Raw genomic sequence first — 6000 nt, 5'->3', positions numbered from 1 at the left:
CGTGCCTCTGATCCCTACTTTCGTTGAGTCTTTACCACTTAGGTTGCCTGGAGGCACAAGTGAGGGTAGTCCTTCTAGCTGATTTACTGTACACTACAAGAAATCTGCTAATATATGACGTTCCATAATCATCATAGATACATGCATTTTTGTCACAAAAGTATAGTCTATTACGATCTGGTGACAAAATTATGATGGTCACTGATTACACATCTCTGATTGCAATTTGTGATGAAAAATAATATTTTCGTCATAGTTTTATGTGATGATCTCACTTTTTCATAATGTTATGGCAAAAATTATCGTCATAGATTAGGCAATTTTTGTCACAAATAAGTGGCCGCGACAACGCCACATGTTTATAGAGCCAATCAGTTTGACGTGGATTCCAAGCTGGATCTGACATGGCTATTACTTGTGATGACTGTCTTTCGTCACAAAACCGTGGACACTGCAGCCCAAGCCCATTATTTGTGGGTCGTTATATGTAGCCTTTGCAATCCAACTAGTCAAATATTGCATGGGCCTGGGTTGCTTAGGTGGCCTATTTCCGACATTATGGCCTTGTTTTATGATGTTCTTGTGGCCCAGTTTTGAGACATTCATCACTAAACTACAGTCTATATTATCACTAAGCAGCATACATACAACCATAGAAAGAAGAATAGCTACAGAAATATACACATCCATATTGTTGACGATAGATATCACATATCCCAAGTCATAGCATTACATAAGACATCACAAAAAAAGAGTAACACCCAACTAGCAATATGACCCCATCTAGAATGCACCACAGTGAAACAACAAAAGCAGTAGATCGCATCCATAATTTGAAGCTGGCAGCACTGTGAAGAGGCATCAGTACCAAGTTTTAGGTAGTTGGATTCACCCAACAAAAGCAGTGTCAAGCTGGCAGCACTATGAAGCTGCATCAGTACCAAGTTTTAGGTACTAGGATTCACCTGACCCTGATTGAAGTACAAGAAATGATGAAGCAGGGCATTTGTTTCTTCTGTTGTCTTCTTCAAGTGTTCAATCTCTTGTACGTGCATGTTGCTTGCTGCTTCCACTTCTTGTACTTTCTTCTTCGAGGCTTCTAGCTCTTCTTGCTGACATCTCTCACCAAGAACATGAGAAACAACTTCTGTAGCAAACATTGGTTCCTGTCCATCTGGTACAAGTTGAGCCACGATGGCTTCCATATCAGCCTATCAATGGAAGGATTACACATCAACAGCAAAATATGATACCAAAAAAAAACTAATGATTAGTGAGATGTGCAGGTTCACAATACATTGCACGTGTTCGATAGTAACAAATTGAGAAGGTACTGAACAAAATCTAATCAAAGTTAACACAAGGGTCATAGCATGTGGTAGCTGAAGTACACAACCAAAAGCTTAGCTGAACCAAGAATTATCATTTATATTGTACTGTTGTAGCAATAGACATGGAGAAGCGTGACTTACAATGGCATTCTTCACTAGCTCGCTGAAACCAATTTTCTTGCTATTTTGACACTCCTTGAAGAGGTCAATGGTGGTTGGTTCTTCATCTTTATATTTTTCATGCTTCTGAAATGTTGTTTAAATAATATTAAACTGTTAGCTTTGAACATCGTTAGCAAGGGATTCATGCTTAATGATAAATATTAATTCTTTACTTCTTACCATGGCATGGCAGTGTGCAATGTAGCTCCGAGAACCGGTCTTTTGCTGGAACTAGACTTTCTCTCAATGAAATTTGTTTTTTAGACAATTTTCCAACATAAAGATACATTGATGTAAGACAATAACATATACATGCTCAAAAGGACCATGTACTTCCATATACCTTGTGCTTTGTGCTGGACCACATCCGCACCAGATCTCTTCATTGCTCATCAATCATAGTCTTCACCGGAGAGGTGGTAATCACTTCGTTTGGTGGAACATTATCGAAGTAGCATCTTTTGAGCATCCATCGCATCTGTCTTTGCCCCCCTGAGCATAACAATGCATGCACCTTTGACTGGCTTAGAACTAGTATCCATGGTGAATTGACCCTATGAAAAGTGCATGAGCATCATGAAAGTGAGATGCGAAGGATACAACCATCTATGATAGAACAGGTAAAATGGAAACAAAATTCACTTATTGCCAAGTATCAATATTACTTACATCAATTTTGCTAATGAAGTCTGCAAGATAAGACTCATTTCCCTTGTACTCCTTCTAGTGTGGAACGATTGGCACATGCTGCCTTAGTATGATCCCACCCTTTGATGCAAGTTTAGCAGCTTGCTTAGGTGCCTCTGGCCGTCTCTTCCCTTCAGTGATGTTGATTGCAACCTTAGTGCATAGCCCTCTACTTAGCTTATCTAGACCTTTGCTCATATTGGTTCCCTTGTTCCCTCCCTGGCTGCTGGTATGTGAATCTAACAAATGGCATACATAAAGTTAGTGTGAAGCATATTTGCATATAAAAAAGGATGTAGTTGTAGTCACTTGCCTCCATCACTCATCTGGATATGTTGTTGACTTTGGGTAGGAGAAGTAGTAGGGAACGATGCTTCATGTGTGACAGCAGAAGGGCTTTGGTTGTGCAGGTCATGTGGAGTCGTACCAAGGCCATCGTGTGTGGCAGCACAAGGGGTTTGGTTGTACAGATCTTGTGGTTCTGGAGTTGTACCAAGGTTAACTTCAGGATTTGAGGAAAATTCTTTGTTCCTCTACCTTGTGACTCGACCAGGTGGTTGTTTTTGTTGTTCCTGATCTGCCCACACTCTCTTTAGAGGCCTTGTCCCTCCTAGAGGCATCTTGGGAACCTTCTTCAAAATCTTTTTAGTAATCTTAGAAATCTGCGAGGCCTCATAGGCACAATACAAGAAGGATTAGATGCCAAATAAGAAAAATGTATATTCAAAACTAATAAAAGAAAATTATGTCACCACACCACTTCACTAGTGTTCTACCCCTCCCCCCCCAAGGAAAAAAAGTATAAGTGCGGATGCAAGCACACCTTTTTTTTTTTGCTAGCGAACATGGTTGGAGTGGCATCCAATGCATCCTTCTCAGGCACTAAGGTGTCATTGAACTCAGCTGGTTTAGATTCCTCGTTGTCTTGAGGGTCATACTCAGAACCTGATTCGTGAGGAGCACTATCCTTGCAGCGTAATGTCGCATTGCTAAGTATAGAAACTAATGATTTGATGCCAAGTGATTGTAACCTTTGATTGTTCCTCCTCATTTCTGCAGCCCTCTTTTTCTCATATTTGGTTGCTAGGGCTTCTTTACATGAATAAAAAAAATTAATTTTAAGAGTGTTTGTTTGAATTGCATGTAGAAGGTAGACGGTTACATATAAGAAGGTAATTATTTAAGTTTACTATAAATCTACAAACATGTTCTTGGCATTGACTAGATAGTCATACAGAACAACATGTATTATAAGATTACCAAATAATTTGACATGAACAAAGTGCATTGTGCGGTATCTAGGGCTTCTTGACATGAATAACATGCTTGCAGATTGGGGAAATTTAAATAGCATACAAAATCTAACCCAAATATAGTAGAATCCCTGAATAAAAAAAATAATCCATACAAAGAAAACAATGGAGACCTCTTTAAGAGGCCATCAAGTAGGAACATGACAATAATTACCCCCCTAAATAGACAATGGGTGGGTAGGGTTTTGGGTTACAAATCACTTCATTGCGAATGCCATGCGAGGGATTTTCACCCTTAATTGGAAAGAACTAGAATCGAAGAACAAGAATAGGAATTGAAGAAATTAGATGGGGATAAGTTTACCTATGCAATACCATGCTCATGCATCCATCTTCTTTCTCGGCATGGCACCACACAGGCTGTTGCTGTTGGCACAGTTGAGGAACCCTGATTGGGAATGTGGTGGTAGGGTTTCGAGGATGCTAGATGGGGGCTGCAGTGGCTAGGGTTTGGACGAGACTAGATGGGGGATGCCGGTTCAGAGAGCAGGAGAGCATATGAGGAATGGGGATGATGTCGAGTCAATATCAATGTTTTAGGTGGTTTTACTTTTTTATCCTCGGTGTGGTGCGTGAGCTCTAAACCTCCCCTTCGTGCGGTGCCAGGGAAAAAATAGTCTTTTAATATCCAATTTTTTAGGCAGCTGGTGGGATGTGCCCTTGTGTTTGGCGTGGTGGTGCCCTACCGTGCCAATTTTGTCAGGCAGGTAACGGGATGTGTTCGGCGCCTTACAATGCCAATTGTTTCAAATAGTAACATATATGCTTATATATGTTGTTGTAATGAAATTAATTTGTTATGTTATACTAAAATGATAGTTAAAAAGATTTTAATATGTTGTTAGGACGAACTTTGCAATACCATTTGTGTAATGCGTACTGATACAAAACCAAATTTCACATCTTGTTGCTTTGCATCACTGATGCGAGATCTCTCTCCGTCCCTTGGGCCTCTGGTACCCTGCCCTCCGACCCCTTCTAAACTTTCTTACCTAATCAAAGGCAGTAGCAGACCACCACCGATTCCAGGTGCATGTTCTAGATTTCTTATATATACACCCCTGACTTATCGTCCGGTCACTCTGTGCTAGCTCTTTCGTCCCTCAGCCCTTTCCTACCCTAGAACCCCCGTCCTCCAATCCCTTCTGAATTTGCATAAGTAGTCAATGGCACTAGCGGGGACCGTCACCGATTCCAGGTGTGTCTTTTAGCTTTATTGTATATACACCCCTGACTTATCGTCCGATCTCTCTGTGCTAGCTCTTTCGTCCCTTGACCCTTTGCTACCCTAGAGGCCTCATCCTCTAATCCGTTCTGAACTTACGTACATAGTCAAAGGAAGTAGCGAGGGCCGCCATCGATTCCAGGTGCGTCTTCTGGCTTTCTTATATATATAGGGAAATTAACAATTTGCCACTTTGCCCCTGATAAGAGTGGCAAATGAGAAAATTTTTGTGTCACTGACACATGGGGCCTAGTGGCAAAAAAATTAGTGCCCCATATATATACACCCTCGACTTATCGTCTGATCTCTCTGTGCTAGCTCTTTTGTCCCTTGGCCCTTTGCTACCCTAGAGCCCCCGTCCTTCGATCCCTTCTGAACTTGCGTACGTAGTCAAAGGCAGTAGCGGAGGCTGCCACCAATTCCAGGTGCGTCTTCTAGCTTTATTATATATACACCCCCGACTTATCGTCCGATCTCTCTGTGCTAGCTCTTTCGTCCATTTGCTACCCTAGAGCCCCCATCCTCCAATTCCTTTTGAACTCTCTGTCCTCTGGGCCTATGGTACCCTGTCCTCCGATCCCTTTCTTACATAATCAGAGGCAGTAGTAGACCGCCACCGATTCCAGGTGCATCTTTTAGATTTCTTATATATACACCCCCGACTTATCGTGTCCTTATGTAGCTATACTAGCTATCTAGGTGCCGCGCATCGACATAGCGTTGCCGCAAGGGTGGTCTCTGACACAGTCCTAGCCAAATGGGCTGCCTGGCATGGCAGGGGCTGGGCATGAAGCCGGCATGGCCAACATAGGCACAATAGTCCCATCGAGTGGTGCTAAGGGGTTGTAGCATGGGCCCAGCCTAAAATTGTCCTGGGCCGTGCTAGGGGGTTGTAGCACGGGTCAAGCTAGGCCTCCTTCCTCTCCGTCTTGGACTCTCGATCGTAGGCTCATCAACGCGCTGGCACCCCTGAGCGATAGAGGCACTGAACGCCCTAACCCTACACCAATGCCTAATCCTAGTGACTTGTGCCGTCGGTGGCCAGCCCGCCGCACCGCCACCGCCCGACGAGGAGCCTAGGAGGAGCTCATAATCCTTTTGCCGATTCCTTCCTCCCTATCCACACCACCACCACCACCACCACACCATCACCCCACAGCCCAGCCGCCCAAGGTGTCACAGCGCCTCCCTGATATGTCGCAGTCATCCGCGGCTCACAGCTTAGGTTCGAACCATAGCTCATCGTCGTTGGGGTTTGCTCAAGAGCTTGTGACTGGGTTGC

Source organism: Phragmites australis, chromosome 2 (genome assembly GCF_958298935.1).
Source record: "Phragmites australis chromosome 2, lpPhrAust1.1, whole genome shotgun sequence".
In the NCBI taxonomy this organism is placed as follows: domain Eukaryota; kingdom Viridiplantae; phylum Streptophyta; class Magnoliopsida; order Poales; family Poaceae; genus Phragmites; species Phragmites australis.
This window is presented reverse-complemented; position numbering follows the sequence as displayed.